The sequence below is a fragment of the Podarcis vaucheri genome (assembly GCF_965113315.1).
Source record: "Podarcis vaucheri genome assembly, chromosome: 12".
NCBI classification, from domain to species: Eukaryota; Metazoa; Chordata; class Lepidosauria; order Squamata; family Lacertidae; genus Podarcis; species Podarcis vaucheri.
Window position 1 is genome coordinate 28,055,033 of NC_138750.1, and position 22,944 is coordinate 28,077,976.

General features: G+C 44.9%; 1 protein-coding gene across 2 annotated transcripts in view; it reads right to left on the minus strand.

Annotated features, from left to right (window-relative positions):
* SNX10 (sorting nexin 10) overlaps window positions 1-12,635 on the minus strand; it is a 48,204-nt gene extending 35,569 nt beyond the window's left edge. For both annotated transcript variants that reach the window (XM_082193562.1, XM_082193561.1), the window contains exons 1-2: window positions 12,478-12,635; window positions 8,891-8,994 (exon numbers count right to left, since the gene is read on the minus strand). The gene's annotated coding sequence lies outside the window, so the exon portion shown is untranslated. The remainder of the gene's footprint in view (window positions 1-8,890; window positions 8,995-12,477) is intronic.
* Between the last annotated feature and the right edge of the window lie 10,309 nt (window positions 12,636-22,944).

Sequence of the window (22,944 nt, forward strand, 5' to 3'; positions counted from 1 at the left end):
TCCAGCACAAGCAGAGGAGATGAAGGCAGCAGACAAGTTATATTCCTGTAAGACAGAGCTTTCCAAACTTTTCATGGTGGCGACCAGACATCTCCAACTCCTTGCAAAAGGCTGCTTGGGCCTGTCGTGAAACGTGACTGGCACCCGGTTAGTTTCCATCTCTGGATGGTTGGATTAAGGCCCGAGAGACCAGGGTTTGAATCCCCACTCAGCCATGCAGCTTGCTGTGTGATCTTGGGAAAGTCCCTGTTAACATTTCTATTCCACCTTAAGGAGCAGACGTGTGGAACTGTTGCGCGTCACATGTCTGTTTACATTCCAGCACAGCTTGCTGGGAACTTCCATTGTGTCTATAGCTTTTGCTTTCCCCGTTCTCTCTCAGAAGACGAGAGAGAGACATGTTTCATTGTCCTGATTTATGATTAATAAATCTGTAGCTGTAGTATGCTTTCGAAAGCCTCACGCCTATTCTGTGTGCGCAGTTCGCTCTGCTGATAGTGTGCCTGGCTTTGAAGTCTGGGTCGCTGGTTTACATCAGAACAGATGCCGATGGTCTTCGAAGCGGGAAGACTGGAGGGAGACGGCCCAGTTGGGACTAGCCACCTGGCCTCCCGGCCCTCTGCATGCCGACAGTCCCTGCCTCTCAGCCTAACCTACCCCATAAGATCGTTGTGAGGATTTTTTTTAAAAAAGGGGGAGGGAGAGAAGAAAACCATGTACAGGTTCTTGGAAGAAAAGGTGGAATGTAAATGTACTAAATAAATAAACAGCCTTGATAGCAGGACTTTTCTTCAATGGCCTTCTGAGAGTTTTGAGACAGTTCTTATGGGGCACTGAGAATGCTAGCATGACTTCTCCTCAAAACACGCTCACTTCACGGGTTCAGAAGAAGTTATAGTGACTGGAAACAAGAACAAGGATAATCTGCTGTACACAGTTTTACAATGGCACAAAGAGATGCCAGAGGAACAATATCGTCATCGGTATAATTTACTGAATTCATTACCAGCCCTTTTAACATCAGGACCCAGGGCAGGTAACAACAATGTAAAATTCAGTACTGTAAACAGTTTAAAGCAGAAAGCGTCAGTCAATGGGTACGTTTGGTTCTTGGGGGTAAGAGTGATGACAGACAAGCACAGGGCTCTTGGTATTGCTGGTTAAAGACTTGCAGTAAGTTGCCCTGATTACATAAGGATGTAGGGAGATTGAGAGATCGTTCCATAGCTCATTGAATTTAGCTCAATGAACCATAGCACAATGAACTTAGGGGTTAGGCCGCTCTCTTTTGCATTTCAATGGAGGGTGGAGGCTAGCACACGATTCCTATCCTTCCAAGTTTAGCAACCGCAGCGGTAACTATTTATCTACTTGCACTTTGACGTGCTTTCGAACTGCTAGGTTGGCAGAAGCAGGGACCGAGCAATGGGAGCTCACCCCGTCGCAGGGATTCAAACCGCCGACCTTCTGATCGGCAAGTCCTAGGCTCTGTGGTTTAACCTACAGCGCCACCTGTGTCCCAGTATTACTATATTATTATTATTATTATTACAATTTTAATAATAATAGATTATATAATGTTGGAAATGTGATGATCCTTACAGCTCTGAGTGTGAAGCAAAATACAGTCGTACCTCGGAAGTCGAACGGAATCCATTCCAGAATGTTCAGAAACCAAGGTGCGGCTTCCAATTGGCTTCTGATTGCACAAGCATGCTGGAAAAAACAGCGGAAGCCACACCAGATGTTCGGCTTCTAAAAAAAACATTCGAAAACCGAACACTCACTTCCGGTTTTCGATTGTTTGGGAGCCAGAATGTTAAATTCCCAAGGCATTTGGGAGCTGAGGTACGACTGTAGGTTACTGTTGTTTCTCCAAAAGAACATTTTCTTTTGCAATAAATGCCCACCTTCTCCAATTTTTCAGTACCCCCTCAAGGGAATTTGAACCTGGGTCTCTCTGCAGTCCTTGCCCATCATTCTCTAACCACTAACCTTCTGATCGGTAAGTCCTAGGCTCTGTGATTTAACCCACAGCACCACCCTGAAGAGACCCAGGTTCAAATTCCCACACAGTCACAAACCACACTATGAAAGTCACTATCTCTCAGTCAAACCTACCCATCGGGACCGCTGCCAAGAAGATCTAGTGGAAGGACAATGCCTGTCTTCTTGAAGGAAAGAAGTAGAAATGCAATACAGTGGTACCTCTGGTTACATACTTAATTCGTTCCGGAGGTCCGTTCTTAACCTGAAACTGTTCTTAACCTGAAGCACCACTTTAGCTAATGGGGCCTCCCACAGCCGCCACGCCGCCGGAGCACGATTTCTGTTCTCATCCTAAAGCAAATTTCTTAACCCGAGGTACTATTTCTGGGTTAGCGGAGTCTGTAACTTGAAGCGTATGTAACCTGAAGCATATGTAACCCGAGGTACCACTGTAAATTGTTTAATGAATAATTAGAAGGAGTTAACTGTCATTATAATAACTTATTTATTTACATTGGTGGGGTGTGTTCCACTTGTTTCTAAACATGCCAGCGCAATTCTCTTTATGCATTTCCTGAGCACATGTACAGCTTGAACCTCCCGCTTGCTAAGAGTTGGAACAGAAAATACATCCCACGTCACACCGGTCCGGCAAGGGCTAAAAGGTTTTGTGAAAATCCTTCGAAGACAAACAACTCTTACAACATTCCAGGATGTTGTTTTTGGAACCCCTGGCAAAATATTTTTTTTGGATGAGGGCCACTTCCATTTCTCAACACAATATCTCCGCCCAAAGATACTAAAAAGATGATCTGATTCATTATCATGCATCCACCTGACACACGGGCAATTAGCACTCACACATTCCTTTAGTAGTTACCCAGGAGTTAATTGTTGTTGTTGTGCATATGCAAAATGACTGACTACTGAGTTTAACCCGGAGGCAAAAGAAGCTGGAAAAGAGAACCAGGATACTCACTGGAATAGTGTCACAATGTTTTTCTTTTCCGGAAACTTAGTCAGACTTTTAGTAAATAGGATTCTTTCTTACATAATGAAATGCATTGGAGCCAACTAAGTTTTACTCAAGAGTAGTCCCACGGGAATTAATAAACCTAAGTTACTCATATCCTCTCATTTCAACAAGTCTTCTCTGTGTATGCCTAACATGAGATTCAATCCCTGTGTCTTGTTTTTCTTCTTTGTAAATGGAGTATGAGAATAGGGGAGAAATTAATTTTCTTCCACAAAAATCAACTGGTAGAGACAGAAAATATTTTAATACGCAGCGGTCACTGCCGCTGACTCACACATTAGCTGTTTAGCCTCACCTTAATCTCTGTTGAACATCTAGCGAGCTGGGATAAAGCAAATCATTAAGAGATAACATATTTTGGCATTTGGGCTGAAATTAAGTTTATATCGATGTCTGATACCTGCCTGACTGGAGCAGGATCTAGGCTTTTGAGCAGGTGGAGTAATGGTTAGAGTGTTTGACTAGAGCCTAGGAGGCCAGGGTTCAAATCTCCACTCAGCCAGGAAGCCCACTGAGTGCACTTGGGCCACCCATTGCCTCAGCATAGCCTACCCCTTAGGGCTGTTGTGGGAATTAAATGAGGAGGGTAGAACCATGTATATACCACCCTGAACTTCTTGGATAAGACCCACCTCACAGAGTTATTGTGAGGACAAAATTGAGAGTGGGGGGACGGGGGGACGGACACATCACCTTGAGCTCCTTGAAGAAGAGGTCTACTCAGGTGAACAGCTTAACATAAGAGCAGGGAGGTTGTACAAAACAGTAGATAGATAGAATCCTAGAACTGTAGAGCGGGAAGGGACTCAACGGGTCATCTCCCCCCAATACAGGGGGGAGAATCCCTAACATTCAAACTGTATTTAAAAATATCCAATGGAGGACAGCCTGCCACCTTCCAAGGCAAGTCTGAACAGCTCTTAACCATCGGAAAGCTCTTCCTAATGTCTTTCTGTGGAAAGAGGAGACGTGGAAAGAGGATAGTGGCTCCCAGGGGTGGCCCGTCCCATTTTGCCACCCGAGGCAAAACAGGAATTGCCCACCACCCCATCCCACCAAACACACACATACTCTTCCGCCAGGGCACTCCAGATGAGCAGCAATGCCATGTGCCAGAACACCTCCCTCTCAGTGGCGGAAGCAGTGGGGTGGCTGGAGCACTGCCTCTTTCACTTCCAGTGCTTGAGGCAGGTCGTCCATCACGCCTCATGGGTGGGCCGGCTCTGGTGGTTCCACATCTATGAAATGAACTATCTTGGGAGAGGGGTTTATCTCCACGTCGACTCCACACATTCCAGCCCTCCTATGAGCAGACTATTTCAAGGATCAAGGTGGTTTTTTAGCACACAAAGTGGCTCTTCAGAACCAATTCACAATCCACCACATAAAAGCAAAGGAACTCCACAACCGCAGCTACTGGTTCTCATGACTTGCCACAGCACTTTCCGTGTGGGAAGTGTCACACAGACTGGCCTGTGTTTCCCCTTACAACAAGCTGGACTACAACTCCCATAATTCCCAGCCTGATCCCTGGCAATCAAAAGCGCTGCTGCCTGGAGCTGAATTAAGATGGCGTCCAAAAGAATCTGGGGGCGGGGGAGTGGCGCAGGTATAAACGTCCAACGTCTGGAAGGCCATCCCTGCTTTACAAACAACCCTGTGACACTTGGACATCTTCATCTCTGAATGCATAGATGTGAAGCCTGAGGCCAAAAACAGTTCTTCCTTCAAGGCCTCACCCTTTGCCAACAGCAGAGGTGGAAGCTAAAAATAGCTCTCATTAATCCGCGCCCCATTGAAGCACAAGTCATTGATAATAATCAACACATTCCATTTGCCTAAACCCAGCCTTCAGCAACCTCGTGCCTGCCAGATGTTGATGGACTACCAATCCCATCAACCTTGACTACTGGCCATGTTGGCTGGGGCTGATGGGAGTTGGAATACAAAATTTCTAGAGGTTGGGGAAGGCTAGCTTTAGCTCATGCATTAATAAAGGGGGGGGGAATAGTAGTTATTTTATAAAATAATAAATTAATAGAAATAAATTTTATAAAATAAAATAAAAAATACTCAGTTTAAGGGGTTTCCTGCATGTCCTGTAGAGGGAAGTGAGGGGTAGACGAGGACCATCAGGGGAAGCTAGCCCAGCTAGAGCAGGGACGTCCAACAGGTCAATCGCGATCTACTGGTCGATCGCAGGGTGTCCGTCATCCCTGGTCGATTGCGTGATCCTGATCGATTGCCCCCCCCCCCCGATAAAACTCAACAACTTTGGGTCTTCCTCCCCGCAAAATGCTGAACAACTCTGACCAATACTCCCCCAAAAAGCTCGACAACCTTGGTCAATCCAATGGGTAGATCACCGCCAGGTTTTTTTTAGTGGGAGTAGATCGCAGTCTCTTGGAAGTTGGACATCCCTGATCTAGAAGGGGGGAAAATCTGACCTTAAACCTCCACTGCCTTGTGGGATATCGTCAGGAGAAGGAAAGGCTAAGGAGTAAACCCTTCTCAAATCTGGAGGGGAGTCCCTAAGATGGCTGGATGATGTCTTGTACACCTCCTTCCAAAACCTCATGAAGCCAAGCTGGTGTCAAACGTATCGCTCAGTGAGGCCAAGACTAGGGGTCTTGTCAGGGCAGCCCCGGACCTCCAGACACACAGCCCCGCCTTGTGCCCCAGTGCTTCTGTGCTACTAATGCAACAGTGTGACTTCACTCCCGGAAGCGCACTCTACAGCATGGGTAGGCAAACTAAGGCCTGGGGGCCGGATCCAGCCCAATTGCCTTCTAAATCTGGTCCGTGGACGGTCCAGGAATCAGCATGTTTTTACATGAATAGAAAGTGTCCTTTTCTTTAAAATGCATCTCTGGGTTATTTGTGGGGCATAGGAATTCGTTCATATATTTTTTTTTTCAAAATATAGCCTGGCCCCCCACAAGGTCTGAGGGACAGTGTACCGGACCCCTGCTGAAAAAGTTTGCTAACCCCTGGTGTCTCTTGAGACAGACCGATGCCAACAACCTTTTATAATGGCTTCCTGACAGCGGCTATATAAGGTTATAAGCCAAGGCCATGATTTGCCCACCAACCTCTATGTAAGGGTTGCTCCCAGTCAGCTCACCTGGTCCGCCCCCCAATGTCTCTCTCGGGCAGGCTACGAGTCTAGCCAAAGAAGGCAACCTGGTCTCCAGGCTTCCCCTGACTTGTTTACTGAGGCTGCTTATCAGATGTTTAACCCACATGTTTAGTGTTTGGACAGGAAAGGATCAGAGGGAATCTGGCCCTTTTGCAATGGTCCGTCTGAGCTACTGTTTTCAAAAGGGTGCAGGGGAGAGGTACGATTTGGTGAAAATTGGGAGAAGTCAGGGGTAGGACTGGTCCATTCATTAAAGGTAAAGGGACCCCTAACCATTAGGTCCAGTCATGGCCGACTCTGGGGCTACGGCACTCATCTCGCTTTATTGGCCAAGGGAGCCGGCGTACAGCTTCTGGGTCATGTGGCCAGCATGACTAAGCCACTTCAGGCGAACCAGAGCAGCGCATGGAAATACCGTTTACCTTCCCGCTGGAGCGGTACCTATTTATCTACTTGCACTTTGACGTGCTTTCAAACTGCTAGGTTGGCAGGAGCAGGGACCAAGCAATGGGAGCTCACCCCATCGCAGGGATTTGAGCCACCGACCTTCTGATCGGCAAGCCCTAGGCTCTGTGGTTTAACCCACAGCGCCACCCGCGTCCCTGGTGCGTTCATTAAGGCCTCCTAAATTAGCATCATAACTGAGACCCTAACATGAGTCTTCCTTGGTCACTCCTGCCTTCTAGCAACTGCGCTCACTGCACACTGTAGAAGACAAATGCAAGGCTTCCAACTGCAGAGCCACTTGCAAAGAAATTCCTGCGAATCGACTCCCAAGGGAAAGAGGAAGCAACAGCCACTTAGGGCACTGTAAAGCCAGGAGAAATACCTCTTCGCCTGAGACTGCGTTATCTCTCTGTCCATAATTACTCCACTGTGCTCAGGGCTACTTCAGATTTTCCATGCTTCTGACTAATGCCAAACAATTATTTAGGTAAGTGTGGGCCTGCCAGAGGCGGCATGCAAAGAAGAAGCCATGAGAATTGGTGAAATCCATCACGAAAGGTAAAAAAGGAGAAGCAACGGCTTGCTGAAGGAGCAATATAGTAGGGGGAAATGGAAGAATACTACAAGACAATGGCTGGGTGGCCACAGGTTCCCCATCTCTCTTTCTCATGCACAAGCAGAATGGTGCAACATTCCTGCCTGGACCATGGGCAAAGGTATCAATCCTATGCATGCTTAGAATAAAGGAAAACACAGAGAAAGCTCATTGGAAAACCATGGTTTGCTGTTGCAGCAAAATGTGGCAAACTCTGGTATACCCAAACCATAATTTGCTCTTCAATCAGCCTCTCAAACCAGTGTCAAACTGTTGTCTGGCATCCTGGTTTAAAAGTAAACAATGACTACAGCAAACCAGAAATTGCCACCTTTGAACGCAACAACAAACTCTGGCTTGCCAACAAACAAGAAGTCAGTTTAGAAACTGCAGCTTGTGAAGGGAGGAGGACGAGGAAACATGTGCGCCTGAGGCTCCCGGGGACTCTGCTTGTGCATTGTAACACGGGAATGGAGAACCTTAGAAACTGCCAGATGTTTTTGAACTACAACTCCCATCATCCCCCGCAGGCATGGTGAATGGTCAGGGATGATGGGAGTTGTATTTCCGCAAAACCTGCAGGACCAAAGGTTCCCTACCCTTGATGTAACCACAAACCACAAGCCAAACCACAGTTTGGTGTTACATCTGAGTATGCACATTGATAGGTTGACCCAGATGGGTGTTCATTCTTTATTACTTCCAATTAGGCCAACCTAAATAAATTAAATTTTATTCCATGGATTATTAACTCTTGACTGCAAAAGTATTTCTCTTAGGCTGCCTATATAGCCACCGTCCATAGCTTTTACTTTTGTTACAGACAGATGCCAACAAAAAAAAGTATTGCTTACTATTATCTAAGTGCCACTCCTGTTCATTTATTTGACTTGGACAAGCAAATGTCCCAGAATCAAAAAAGGCACAGCCGTAAGCATTATCTAGTTAGAACAAATCCTCTTACCTAGTGTCAATGGGTACAAAATTGAGCAAGAGGCAAGCAGACACATTCCTTTGACTTATTTGCTTGCTAATGAGGACAGACCAGTTGCCTCCATAGAATAGCAGACCATGAGAGTAGAATCACAGATCTGGGGTGCTTGGCACCTGACTTTTCTCCTACAACACCCATCAACTAATTTCCTGAAATGTTGGCTGGGAACAGCTTAGGAATTTTTGAAGAAAACCTAAAACAAACAGCCTCCTTAGTCTGCTTCCTGCTGATAGCATCACCACCTACTCCAGGGGTGGGAAACCTGTGACCTTCCAGATGTTTTCCTTTCCAGATGTTTTCATAGAATCATAGAGTTTAAGGGACCCTGAGAATCACCTGCAATACAGGAATATGCAGCTGTCCCTTATGGGGATCAAACCTGCAACCTTGGCACTATCAGCACCAACCAAGCAATCCAGCCCTTGCTGGACTACAACTCCCATCGGCCTCTTCCAGCATGGCCATTGGCCATGGAGAACGGGAACTGTAGCAACCTCTGAATGGCCACCAGTTCCCCATCCATGGCCTATTCTTTGATCTAGGGCTCCTGACACAATCAGTTCCCTTTCTGTAAATGCCCACAACTTTCATTACTTGCTGTGGCAGCAATGCATATTACAGTACACCATATGTATCAACACAGTAATCTCAAAAAGGAATATGAATCTCAAGGCATCATTGAGTACTTACCCAGGGTTAATGGGAGCTTGTTTTGTACACACAAACTTGTTGATAGGATTTAGCAGGCAACGACCCAAAGCGGATCAGTCAAAACTTCAAATGTTTGTTGAAAACTACAAGAGATGCAATATAAGCGCATTAGTAGCTGGTATGCGAGGCCATCTAAATTGCAGCTATTTCAAATGCACTATAGTTTCCACTGATGGAAAATACTCGCCAGGTAAGCTCCAGTTCGCTGCCTGTGCTAGGAGCGCTCATTGTTGCTAAATTCTCAGTCGTATTATACAATGCCCAATTGCACAAGATGCCAAAGTTGTTTTGCTTAACCTTTAACCTTTGAACAATCCCACAGGTCCACACAGGGAGCTTCGGTTCAGTTTATTGCTAGCTGCCCGGCTGTGTTTGACCAGTATGCGGAAGTCACCTAAGCCCAGTGCAAACTGTCAATGCTACAGCAAATAGATGCAGGGCAGCAGTTCTCAAAATTATGGTCCACAAACCACTGCTACATCCAGGTGGTCTACAATGTGCTTGTGGATGTGTGGTTGAAGATCAGACATGGCACACCCATTGCAATAAACAGCTGTACCGATTTATTTGTTTTAATTAAAACACATTTATTCAAAAGTTACAATGCAGCTTTGTCCACTGCCATAGTATCACAGAATGATCACTCCAATCCTCAGTCCCTCATCACTGTCATGTTGGCTCATCAAAGAGAATTATAGAGTCACAGAATTGTAGAGTTGGAAGGGACTCCAAGGGTCATCTAGCCCAACCCTCTGTACTGCAGGAATCTTGACTAGATCATCCATGACAGATGGCCATCCAACCTCTGCTTAAAAACCTCCAAGGAAGGAAAGTCCACAACCTCTCTCAAGGGAGACCCTGAAAAGGATCCCAACTACTGATCTAATTTACTAGATCAGTCTGATTTTTGCTTCTATTATTCCTTATATTGTGCTTCGTTCTATTACACTTTGGATTCTACAGCATACAATAAATACAATCTATGAGAAATAAAAGAAGCAACAAAAATACCGTGGTACCTCGGATTAAGTACTTAATTCGTTCCGGAGGTCCGTTCTTAACCTGAAACTGTTCTTAACCTGAAGCACCACTTTAGCTAATGGGTCCTCCTGCTGCTGCCACGCCACCAGAGCATGATTTATGTTCTCATCCTGAAGCAAAGTTCTTAACCCAAGGTACTATTTCTGGGTTAGCGGAGTCTGTAACCTGAAGCATATGTAACCTGAAGCATATGTAACCACTGTACAGCATCTAACACAGTACATTGCAATTGCTGTCAAAAGCAGAAAACTTATTGTGTGGGCTACAACGGAATGTCTAGGCAACTTTTTTTGCAGTGAAATGTATTATTCTTATTCTTATTATTGTTGTTGTTGTTGTTGTTGTTGTTATTTCCATTTTCATAACACTTTATATTTTTAAAAGAAAATATTTCAAAGCAGTTTGCAACACATTAAAACATCAGATAAAGCAATCCAGAATAAAACAAATGCAAGCTTCAAGGAAAATATTTCAGATCCTTCTCTGACAATTTGCTTTCCCCATATTTATTTACCCACTTGATTTCTAGAGCTGCCCCAGGGCAGAAGTTCTCTAGGAAGCCAATATAATGTTGACGCCGAAATTTAAAAGCAAGATCTAAGAAGCATAGAATCCTAATCCTTCATCTGATTTCCACTCATCACCTACCTAAACTTTCAGGAAGAGGCTGTTCCATCTCCCTTTCAGTCTACAGTGGTGCCTCGCAAGACGAAATTAATCCGTTCCGCGAGTCTCTTCCTCTTGCGGTTTTTTCGTCTTGCGAAGCATGGCTATTAGCGGTTTAGCGGCTATTAGCGGCTTAGCGGCTTTAAGAAAAAGGAAACAAACTCGCAAGACGTTTCGTCTTGCGAAGCAAGCCCATAGGGAAATTCGTCTTGCGGAACGACTCAAAAAATGGAAAACTCTTTCGTCTTGCGCATTTTTCGTCTTGCGAGGTACCACTGTATATGCATATTAAATATTTGAATACTGTTTGGCGTCCCACTTTTCCTTATTCCAGACAGCCCATTTTTATTCTATTTTGAAACAGCATTTATTTGTGTTTTTTAAGCATAATATTGATTAGAAATGTGATTGCTTTCTATAGGTATCTCATTTGTTTTTATTCTTCTTTATTTTTACGTTTATATACCACCCTACATCCAAAGTTCTAAGGGCGGTTCACAACATAAAAATGCAAAATGAAAACACAAATATTAATGTCTGGATGTGGTTTGGTTCCCAATTTACTCAAGACTGGTTGTATTTTGTAATGTCGATCATTTTTAAAATTTTGGTATCCATTAGAAATTGTGACTGCATCTTCCAGAAAAAACTGGGAAAGACCCCTCTATGAAACTCTGGAGAGTCCCTGCTGGCCAAAAGAGATAGCACAGAGCAAGGTGGATCAATGGCATGATTTAGTTAGAAGGCAGCTTCTTAAGTTCCTAAAGTAGCGATGGAGAACCTGTAGCCCCCATATAAGTTGCTGGACTCCCAAGGTCCATCAACCCCCAGCCAGTAGGGCCAATGGGCAGTAAGGATATTGTCTTCCAGCAACCTTTGAGAGCCATCAAATCCCAATCCCCACCCCTTACCTAAGGAGACTAGTGTGCCTGTGGAAATGACCTGGAACACATCCAAACCTAAAAGCAGACACAATCTTCCTATCACTTCCAGCGCAAGGCTTTTCGTCACCCCGTCAGCTGTGACAAATGCCGGGCCGGGCACGCCTATGAGGTGACCCACAAACTGACCTCGTGCATTTTCCTCTTTGCTAAAGAGCTTTAATCTCCAGAGGTGAATCACAGCGACGTCCCAGCAGGACGAGCAAAGGCAGCGTTGTTGTTGTTGTTCCTAGAATCATAAGAGTTGGAAAGGGTTGCCAGGATCATCTAGTCCAACCCCCTCACCCAACATGGGGCTGAAACCCATGACCCTGAGATTAAGATTCTCGTGCTCCACCGACAGAGCTACTACTACTATTTACTACTACTACTACTACTACTATTATTATTATTTACTACTAGTAGTAGTATTCTGTATTAACTTTTTCACCCTGGGCACCAGCAACGCGCTTAAAACAAAGGCACCCTTGCCGGAAAGCCACCAGATCTCTTTAAAAAAAGATCCCCCGGGGCTCTTCTTAAAGCCTCCTGCCCTAAGTGCACTCAGGACCGGGGGGTGTGGGTTTGAGCCCTACGATGGGCAAACGATTCCTGCGAGGGGTTGGACTAGATGACTTTCAGAGGTCCCTTCCAATTGTATGATTCCTGCCACTGCCTTCCAAGGAGGCATCGCTAGCGGTCTGAAGCGGGTCGGGGAGAGATCGATGCCTCAACCCCCTGGGGGGGGGGTGACGGCGGGGAAGAGACCACCTCCAGGACCAGCAATCGGGGAAAGACCCGGTTCCGACGTTCACCCCGCGCAGCATCAGCGCCCAAAGCCACCCTGCCGGGTTTCCTCGTTCCCGTAGAAACCGAAACCGCGAGGCAAACCGAGGCGCTTTTGCCCTGCCTGGTGGGGCTGCTTCTCGAGGGACTTACCTGGGCGCCGTTTCCCGCAACGAGACCGGCGGCGGCGGCAGCAGTAGCCCGAAATTGTGCGCTGCCGTCGCTAAGACGCGCCGACGAATGAATAAGAAGCAGCAGCCGAGGCGGCTTCGGGGCAGGAGCGAAGAGCTCGCAGACACGTGATAGCCAGCGAGAGGAGGAGGAGGAGGAGCCGCGGAGGGCGGCGTCACGTGATGCGATTGCGACGAGGAGCCGGGGGGGGGGAGGCGGGAGGGATAACAATGGAAGGAGGCCGGGAGGGCGCCTGGCTTGATCGGAAAGACCACGAGGAAGGCGGGGGTGGCGGGGAAATGAAGGGAAGCAGGATTGCAGCCTGTCTGGGTCCTGCAAGTTTGATAAGGAGGCGCCGAGGGCTTGGGAAGATCAGTTCAGTGGGGAAATGCTTTATTTCGCAGAAGCCACTTTTTTAGTGCTGCACATTTAGCAGATATTTAGCAGAAGTCACATTCATATATATATATATATGTATATATGTATATATGTATATGTATATAGGTAAAGTTACCCCTGACCATTAGGTCCATATATATATATATATATATATACACACATATATAGGTAAAGGGACCCTTGACCATTAGGTCCAGTCATGACCGACTCTGAGGTTGCGGCGCTCATCTCGCTTTATTGGCCGAGGGAGCCGGCGTACAGCTTTCGGGTCATGTGGCCAGCATGACTAAGCCGCTTTTGGCGAACCAGAGCAGTGCACGGAAACACCGTTTACCTTCCCCCTGGAGCAGTACCTATTTATCTACTTGAATTTTGACATGCTTTCGAACTGCTAGGTTGGCAGGAGCAGGGACCGAGCAATGGGAGCTCACCCCGTCGCGGGGATTCGAACTGCCGACCTTCTGATTGGCAAGTCCTAGGCTCTGGTTTAACCCACAGCGCTACCCGCGTCCCATATATATATATATATATATTAAGCAACAATTGTGCAATTAAAGAAAATGAAAATCAAAAGTCGGACAACAAACAGCCCCTTTCTTGCAGTGACCCAAATACAGAGAGAAAGATGATTGCGGCGCTTGAGGACATCAGAAGCAGATATTTAGCAGACGTCACATTCTTTTAAATATATACAATACACAATTGTGCAGTTAAAGAAAATCAAAAGTCAAACAACAAACAGACACTTTCTTGTGGTCCCCCAAATAGAGAGAGAGAGAGAAAGATGATTGCGGCACTGGAGAACATCGGAAGCCTCAGGGGTCCAGACCAAAGGCCTATAGCAGGGATAAGGAACCTCACGCCCGCAACCCAAATGCAGCCCTCCAGGCTCATTCTCCTTCCCAGGCCACGCCCTTGCCTTCCCTTGCTCCATCCCCAGTGGCTTGCGGTCACGATCATGGGAACTAGGCTAGTACCCCAAATGTTCCCCTGGTGCCTCCTGCCCAAGGCCTGGAAAGCTTCTGAACAGCTTAGGGGGAAGGTGCAATGCTCACCCTTGCAATCAGCCTCCCTTGCAAGCCTCCGGCCCAAGGAGTTTAAGGTGGTGTACATGTTTCTCCTCCTTTTATTACCCCCTGACCCAGTTAAGCTGAGAGGCCCAAGGTCCCTGTTCTAAGAATTTTAAGGTCTCAAATATAGAATAAATATTCATAAATGCACACATATCTCAATATATGAACCATGTGTCTGAAATAATGTGGGAGAGCAATCCTGAAGCCCTTTTGACTCTCCCAGTGACCTCAAATATTCTTCTGCAGTCAGGGAGGCAAATGGGGAAAGCCTTCCCATTGTCATTTTTTGCTTGCAAATCCTGTCTTAAGGGCGCATTTGTGTATAAATAGGGTGAGCCTGTGACCTGGATTCAGGAACTAAAGTATTAACCATCACAAAAGAATGGCCAGACTGCCTGGGTAATGCAATCAGTGACCATTATCAGGTATCCTGGAAGGCAGGATTTCTGCTGTAGACCGCCTCCTTCTGTGATGGATGTATGATGTTTTAGGGGGGTGGTCTTGGGCTACAGGGTGGATTTTGTTGGGAGCCGCCCAGAGTGACCAGGGAAACCCAGCCAGATGGGCGGGCTACAAATAATAAATTATCATCATCATCATTTATTTATTTATTTATTTATTTAAAAGTCTAGATAAGGGCTTGCGCACCATTGCTCAGGGTTCTCCTCCCTCCTGTCTGTGGTGAGTGGGGACCCTGTTGCAACAGTTCTTTGAATAAAGATAAGGCTAAGTAGCTGCTTTGCTTCTCAATTTTCTTCTTTGGCAATCACTCTTAGCGGAGTAAGATTGTCTTCCATAAACACGGTTTTAACAATGACTCCGTAAGTGACTATGGAGGCCAATTCCACAGTGGGGACATTGGTTTCCGGGCGGGAGTTGATCACAGTGTGGATTTGCCAAGCATGCCTTCCTTTTAGCACATTTCTCCCTTGCGTCCTGAGTTCGAGTATCTTCAAAGCCCATGACACCTTTGGTAAAGGCTGTTCTCCAACTGGCGCGCTCGCAGGCCAGTGTTTCCCAGTTGTCAATGTTTATACTACATTTTTTTAGATTTGCCTTGAGACAATATACTCTGGTTGGCCTCTGTTATTTCTTCTACCAATAGGGAACCCACTTAAAGACTCTATATGGGCTCTGGAATACCGAATAATAAGGGAAAGGGAGCAGTTTTTCTTAAAACAGTCACCCAGGAATTTTACCTGCCGGGAATAATGTGTCCTTGCATTAGGATAATGGCTGTAACTTGCTTGGATGGAGAGAGGTATGTGTGGGAAAATCCTGAATTTTGCCTGGCTTGAAAGTAGCCTACTTTATAAAGGCAAGGATCATATCAGTTGCTCCTCAAACTTTTGTGCCTCTGACCATGTCCACCACCTTTATGTTTTTCCTCTGCCCCCAGGTTGTCCATGTGTGAGAATGTGCCCCAGGGCTTTAAAAATGTTCCCAAGTCCTGTCCCATCTGCTCCAGCATCCTTTTCCCACAGTGGCCAACCAGATGTTAATGGGGAGCATGAGCACAACATCATTCTCATTTGTGATTCCTAGCCAACCGTTACTCAGAGGCATACTGCCTCCGACAATGCAAGGATAATATAGTCATCGTGGCTAATAGCCATTGATAGACTTATCCACTATGTAATCAAAGACTGACAGGTTTCTAGAGAACAGGAAAGACCTGCTAGATCAGGTCACAACCTTCATTTAGTCCTGCCTCCTGCAATGACCAAAGAGAGAACTATAGTGGAGGCGGCCTTAGACCTAATCACACAATTGGGTCCACTTAGTTCAGTAATGTTCACACTCACAGCAGGCCGGGTCATCATCTCCACCAGTGGCAAAATTGACAGGTGGGCGTGGCCACCCATCTGTCAGTCACAACAACACCTGGTGACATCTTTTGGCCTATGCAAATTGAAATCAAGCCATGCAGAGACATACGCTAGAGCAGGCATCCCCAAACTTGGCCCATCTCCAGATGTTTTGGGACTACAATTCCCATCAGCCCTGACCACTGGTCCTGTTAGCTAGGGATGATGGGAGTTGTAGTCACAACACATCTGGAGATGGGCCAAGTTTGGGGATGCCTGCACTAGAACTCTTCAAAGCACTCTGCAAGAAAGACCTGGCTGATCGGCAGACGTCGTGGAGTTCTTGCAGAATGCTCTGCCAGGGACTTCTCAAGAACCCAAAGTCCAAACTGTTCTGCAAGACCTGACAATCAGCTGATAGCTGGGTCTTGCAGAGAGTGTTGCAAAGGGTTTTGGAGGTGCCCTCGGTCAGCTCTTCAGTAGTGTCTTCAAAACACTTTCAGGGCATTTGAAAGTTAAGCAGTTTTTGAGGCCTTGCTTGTGTGCTTACCTTTAGGATCAGTTAGGATGGTGGGCAGGAGCGATGGGTCTTCTCAGGGACAACCCCTTCCCTACAGAACTAATTTTCTAGGGCTATGCAATTGGTCCCATTTTTTTAAAGCCACAGCGATTAATTTATTCCCATTGTTCTTAGGTCACTGCCATTTTAGAATATTATTTGTTTACAAATTTATTTACAAGTGTATAAATATTCATTTAAATCTGCTAGTTTTAAAATATTATGCTAGTTTTAGATTGCTCAGTTATTTTGTGCTAGGCTGTCTCTTGCTTTACATTGGTTTATAAAATGTTTTAACAAAATAAAGGAATCCTTGTCACAAGTAAGTAAGATGCAAGATGAATCGTAATGTCATACATATATTGCAACCTCTGAAACCATAATAATAATAATAATAATAATAATAATAATAATAATAATAATAATAATAATAATACCCCACCCATCTGGCTGGGCTTCCCCAGCCACTCTGGGCGGCTTCCAAAAAAATATTAAAATACTGTAATACATCAAACATTAAAAGCTTCCCTAAACAGGGCTGCCTTCAGATGTCTTCTAAAACCCTTGTGTTTTGCTAGTTATTTTCTGCTAAAGTTCACAAAGGGCATTGAAAAGCATGCAGAATAACCCTGCATCAAACTCTGGGTTATGCAGAAGTTCATGTCAAACAAAACCTTTCTGCCATATCACCACTAATCTGCCCACAAATCTTGTTTGCTGGCCTGAGGAAAGCATCTAAAATGGAGAAACAAATTATGACAGCATACCATGTCATGATCTTCCTGGCCTGCCAATTTTCATACCAATTGTTTGGGGAGGGATGATAACTTCAGGTGGGGGATGCACCTTGCTCCTTCTGGGCGCCCCACCTTCAACTCAACTCTCACCTGTGGCTCCTAGAAGCTGTCAGCATGCAACAGTGGCCACATCCTGGGAATGGTTTGAACTGAGCTGTTAAACCAGGTGAAGGCAGCCAAAGGGTATCAAACTCTTGGTTAGTTAGGGACTTCCCCTGCAGGCACTGGCAGACTGAACAGACAACAGCAGTAGTGGGTCCAATGGTCAAGAAAACAGTTTCTGCATGCATTGTAGAGGGAAATGTGGGGCAGATGGGGCTTGTCACCCTGGGAAGGTAGCTCATCTAGGAGCGGGGAAATTCTGATCCTAAACCTCTACTGCTTTGTGGGGTATCTTTAGGAGAAGAAAAGGCTAAGGGAGTGAACCCTACACAAATCCAGAGTGGAGTCCCTAAGATGGATGGATGGTGTTGTAATAAAAAAATTAAGGTCATATATATATATATATATATATATAAAATAAATGTTCATAAATGTACCAACCAAGCACAAACAGAGATATGTGGACCACATATCTGGAGCAGCATAGGAAGACAGTTCTGAAATCATTTTGACTCCCAAACTGACCAAATGTTTTCTCTGCAAGGAGGGAGGGGGTGAGGGAACCTTCCCATTGTCTCAGGAATTGGGTAATCACCATCTCAAAGGAATGGGCAGACTACCAGGAAAGGCAATCAGATAAGGCATTATCAGATAACCTGGCAGACAGGAAAAACAAGAACATTCAAATTTCTGTTGTAGACCGCCTTTTCTGTGATGTAGGTATGTTTGTGGGGGGTGGTCTTGGGCTACACCCCTTCTGTGATGTATGTATGATGTATGGAGGGGTGGTCATGAGCTCCAGGGCAGGGAATTTAAAATGTCTATATACGGGCAGGCACACCTTGGTTCTGGGTCCTCCTCTGTCCTCCTGCTTGCACCCTATTGCAACAGCTTTAATAAAGATCAGGCTACTAGCTGCTTTGCTTCTCAGTATTCTCTGGCTGGCCTCTGTTATTTTCTCCTACTGATAGAGAACCCACTTAAGGACTCTATATGGGCTCTTGGATACCCCATAAGGGAAGAAGGGCAGATTTTTTTTTTTACAACAGTGTCTTGTACAAAAGCTGGTGCTAAACCTATTGCTCTGCTTTCCTTTGGACCACACCAGTGAGGCCAAGAGAGTGCGGGAGTCTTGTCAACTGGGCATCCCAGGACCTCCATACACACTGCCCAGGGTTGTGCCTCAGGGAGGTCACTTCAGTGCTATTCACCCCTAGAGGCGCACTCCATTATCTCTCAGCTAGAAAGAGTCAAATTGGCATAGCAAATGAAAGAAAACCCCCACCTAAGCTCTCGTGCGCTTGATTTAAAGAGAACTATCTGCTCACTTGCCTTGGTATATTTTTTGGGGAAGGGGGGTTGATTAGACAAGGATGCTAATGTCATCTGAAGCTTATATATATGTGTGTGTGAGCATAAGAGAACAATTGTGGCATGAGGAAGAGCTCATACTGTGTGGTCCTGAAACAATGGCTGCTGGAAGCAATCCTTTGAACCACACATAATTCTTCACGCTACGTTATTTGTCTTGTAATTATCACCCACCTGCTCTATTATGTATAATTCACAAGCTTCCTGCTGTTCACCAGTCTTGCTTGTCACACTGAACTGGAAATTTGCAGCAGCACTTTCCGCAAAAGCACAGGCTTCTGCTCTTTTCCAGAACGGAGTCACAATGTATCATGAAGAAGCAACCATTAGCTCTGCTCACCGTCAGAACTAGAAATATCAATGCTCAGTTGAGTAGAGCATGAGACTCTTAATCTCAGGGTCATGGGTTTGAGCCCCATCTTGGGCAAAAGATTCCTGTATTGCAGTGGGTTGAACTTGATGACCCTCGTGGTCCCTTCCAACTCTGATTCTTTGCTCCTATAAGACTGTTCTGTTCCTTGCCGCCCATATTCTATTAAAAACTTGGGTGTGATTAATTCTATCCACACTTGAAGTTGCAGGGTTCACACAGTGGAAAGCTCTGCAAGAATTTCCCCCATGCATGCACACACACGCATGGACCATCCCATAAACAATGGAATGGATATATTTAGCGGCCAAGTAATTATCAGGGGGAAGAGAGGAGGAGGAGGAGGAGGAGGAGGAGGAGGAGATGATTCGTTATAATTAGCAAACAGTGTATCTTTTGAGACTATGATAGTAGATCCTAGAGCAGTGTTCCCCAAAGCTGGGTCTCCAACTGTTTTTGGACTACAACTCCCATCACCCTTGGAGATTTTAAAGCAGAGGTTAGATGGCCATCTGTCATGGATGCTTTAGCTGAGATTCCTGCAATGCAGGTGGTTCGACTAGATGGCCCACGGGGTCCCAAAAGCACTATCCAATAGGCACCTGTCTCATTCCAGAAAGCACCCCCAAATCACAGGGATCACTGCTTGCTGTGATGGTGGTCGAATACACATGATAAACAACAATGTATTGCTGTTCAACTATAACATTTCTGATATCAGGAACGTGCTGTGCTGTAATACGATTGCCTGTAAAGGCCGCAAGAACTTTTAAACATGATTGTAAAATAAACACATAATTTCAATATGTCTACTAAGTCTCCAACTCATTCATTAAGCATAATTATCATCTGGCATTTCTTCATAATTCCGTGTGGCCTACATATGAATGTGGCTTGTGACATTTTCATAAAATTAAATGTGTTAGGGTTAAACTTTGAAATAATAGTTCAGAGTGAGGGTTTTTAACTCAAATTCACGTTTGGTTTGATTAATCCAACCTTTAACAAAAAAAATCCATGGATTGTATGTTTAGTATTCTTGATCCAGAACATCTAGATTGTTTTGACTCCCTGGTTATTTCCAATACAACCCTCAGATTTATGTAAATGACGAGGAAGTGTCATGCTGATGGGCCCAATGAATGAGTTTCGCAGAGAAAAGATAAAGTATGTTTGTAGCCCCTAACATTTGTATACTTTCAGAAGCAAAGTGGGCCAGCGTGGTGTAGTGGTTAAGAGCAGTGACTCATAATCTGGTGAACCGGGTTCGCTTCCCCGCTCCTCCACATGCAGCTGCTGGGTGACCTTGGGTCAGTCACACTTCTTTGAAGTCTCTCAGCCTCACTCACCTCACAGAGTGTTTGTTGTTGGGGAGGAAGGGAAAGGAGAATGTTAGCAGCTTTGAGACTCCTTAGGGTAGTGATAAAGCGGGATATCAAATCCAAACTCTCCTTCTCCTTCTCCTTCTCCTTCTCCTTCTCCTTCTTGCAGTTCCAACTTACAATGCCATCGAAGAGATCAAAGGAGCTGCAAACATTTTTGGCCTGTTCACCAGGTAGTTGATGCAGGTAGTTATTTGTCTTGAAGGGGATTAAACTCAGTGTCCCATGCAGTCTAACTTTGCTGAGGAATGCATCTAATGACTAGGTACAGTACTGGAACAATCAGGTCCACAGTTCCTCTGTTGCAATAGTAAGAAACTGTCTAACCTTTTCTTACATGCTGGTTGGACAAAGGGCACCTAAAAGAGAGTTGAGGGCTCTGGGCTCTTCAGACCTGAAGTCCTCTAGATAGTGTTGGACTACAGTTCACATCATCCCTGACTTTTGGCCATGATGGCTGGAGCTGATGGGTGTTGAAGTCCAACAATATCTGCAGAGCTACAGCACATAGCATAGCATAGTGGCAGTGTTAGAAACTGAGATATGAGAGTTAGGAGCTAAATGGGGCCTTAAACCTAGACTATGGGCGCAACAATGGAATGTCTAGGCACACTTTTTTTATAACAGCAATACAAAGCTGAAAACGAATGAACTGCAGCAATACAAAGCTGAAAACGAATGAACTGCAGATAAAATATTATGTTCCTTTTCCCCATGGTCTAGTCCTTCCCCTGCCCACCCCCCTAATATTCTTAAGACAGTCTCTTCTTCAGCCTTCAGAGAGTAGCTGGAAGTGGGGCAGCAGAAAAAGGTCCTCCTTTCCTTCCACTCTGCAGTTTTAATCTGAATTCTTAGGCGCAGTACTGCGCCCGGAGCTCAGAAACTGCTCAGGCTAATGAAATTCCCTGTTGCAAAATGCGCTTAGAGCAATAGGAGTTTCAAACACTGTGTAGTGGTCAGGAAATTAAGGCATCCAACATCTCTTACCAACTTAGATAGTGGCTATTGTTGAAAGGTATTTTTTTCTGGGAATTTATCCATCAACAGATCAGGATTCTTGTCCATGTTCTGACACATGATCCAATGGAAATATCTCTCCATCTATTCTAGTGAATTAAGAGCATGAGAGATATTTTGGTACTGAGTACAAAAGCAAGCAAGCAATTTCAGCTGGATTTTGGCGCCCATCCCTATATTCTTAAATAGTAATATAAAAGGTGTATAACTTCCTACCACTTGAAAAGTTCATTTATTAAATATTCACACAAGAGCATATTTGCAAGTTCCTATTTCTAAGTAATACAAGCCACATGCAGAACTAGCAAGTGTTAGGTACAAAATCAAGACACACTAAGAACTGTAAAGGAAAGGTGAGTTCAGCTGAAAAAATTCAGATGCCATAGTTGACTTGTGCCAATCTGAAATTAGAAAAACAATTAATGAAAACATCTGAACATAACTACTAATTATTTCTCTCATAACGGTGTCATGACAATCTCAGAGAGAAATGCCTGGTTTTAAATTTTTCCCCTGAGATACAATAGACATTTCGGATTATAGCAGCAGTAAAAGACTAGACTGGGTTACACAGAGGAGAAAAAATGTGACCATTCTCTCTGGCTACACTTTTAGTATAACATTTAACAGTTAAATCACATTGTAGTTACTTAACTTGGCTTGAACTTGCACTGAATCTAAATCCATGTATTGGCTGAAAAGCAAGGTAAATTTTATGCACTGGGAAACAATAAAAATCTGGGATTTACTTCTGAGTGGACACATCTATTATGTATTTTGTGTTTTTATTTTGTGATTTTATGTTGTGCACAGCCCTGAGACCTGAAGGTATAGGACGATATACACATTTAATAATAATGTGTAACTGGGGATAGGCAGACTTCATACTGTAGAACCCAGCCATCTACCAACTGCAGACAAACACAAAATGGTGGCTGAAGAACCAGATACAGCTACCTAATTTAGCTGCATTGTAGACAAATGGAAGTATGATGAGAAATAATTAAAGAATTACTTTTGGAAGCGTGATGAGTCTTCTGTTTCTCTGATTGTACAGAGAAAACTATTAATGGTGTATTCCCAAAACAACACTTTATTGACTATTTACAACCAAACCCTGGGTTCTCCAATATGTAGGTCAGAGTGACAGACTATGGTGGAACCCAGGTTCAAATTCCCATGTAGCCATCATGAACCTCACTGGGTGATTGTGGACAACTCATTGTATCTCAGCCGCACCTACTTCACAGGTGTGCTGTGAACATAAAATTATGAGGAAGTGGGGACGGTGCTCATTGCTGGAAAGTTGGGGTGTAAATGCAACATATAAACAAAGGAGGAAGACTTCAAATGTTTATGCCCCAAAGGTCTAGAACAAAAACAAAGAATTTTAGAACAGCTCTGTCCAGAAGTATATCAACCCCAGGACAGGTAGCAGAACTTCTCTCCTGAAATCCCCAGCAAGTCTTCCACTTCATCAGCACAAAGTATAACTAAGCCTCTGTTGAAGAACAACTGGGGTGCCAATGGAAGGCAGGACCTGACTCTAATGAAGAGTGCCACCTGCTGGC